The 574-nt window shown below is 43.9% G+C and overlaps 1 protein-coding gene across 4 annotated transcripts in view; it reads left to right on the top strand.

The window, feature by feature from the left end:
• The window catches only part of SMAD3 (SMAD family member 3), a 114,682-nt gene that overhangs the window by 78,650 nt on the left and 35,458 nt on the right, over positions 1 to 574 (top strand). Inside the window, exon 1 of one of the 4 annotated variants that reach the window (XM_006770749.2) lies at positions 26 to 75. The exons of the other annotated variants lie outside the window; for them this stretch is intronic. The gene's annotated coding sequence lies outside the window, so the exon portion shown is untranslated. Of the gene's footprint in view, positions 1 to 25; positions 76 to 574 lie in introns of those variants that run through there. 4 annotated transcript variants of the gene reach the window in all.

Genomic DNA, 574 nt, shown 5'->3' with positions numbered 1-574 from the left:
AGTGTTTGTGTAGTGATGTGAGCTAACACAGAAGCTCGCTGGCAGATAAGACGAGAGGAACACTTGTCAGGGGAGGTGAGTTTTTGCTGCTCTGCTCTTTTTGCTTCTCAGGAGTGCAAACGTATTTCTAAGTTTCAAGGCTTTCATCAACAGAAGGCTGGGGTCTGTATTTCCACCCCCCTCACCACCTCTAAGCCTGTTTCTTCTAGGCAGAGGAGCGGGTCGAAGCCAAGATAATAACCTAACAGTCTCCAAAAGCTCTTTCTTCTCAGCTTCCCCTCCAGAGTTAGATGGAGCTTTACTCTGTCACAGAGAGAAGGACTCTTTTCGGGCCTGTGGGTTCAGTCTGGCATTTTATTTTGATCCCCCCAAATTGAAAATACAAATGAATCCGTTTCCCAAAAGTAATTTGGAAACAGAGAGCCTCTAAGTCAGTGGTTCTCAACCTTCTGGCCCTTTAAATACAGTTCCTCATGTTGTGACCCAACCATAAAATTGTTTTCGTTGCTACTTCATAACTGTCATGTTGCTACTGTTATGAATCGTAATGTAAATATCTGATATGCAGGATGGT

The sequence above is a fragment of the Myotis davidii genome, unplaced genomic scaffold (genome assembly GCF_000327345.1).
Source record: "Myotis davidii unplaced genomic scaffold, ASM32734v1 scaffold461, whole genome shotgun sequence".
Classification (NCBI taxonomy): Eukaryota; Metazoa; Chordata; class Mammalia; order Chiroptera; family Vespertilionidae; genus Myotis; species Myotis davidii.
The sequence above is the reverse complement of the archived record's forward strand: the minus strand, read 5'-3'. Positions and strand labels throughout refer to the sequence as shown.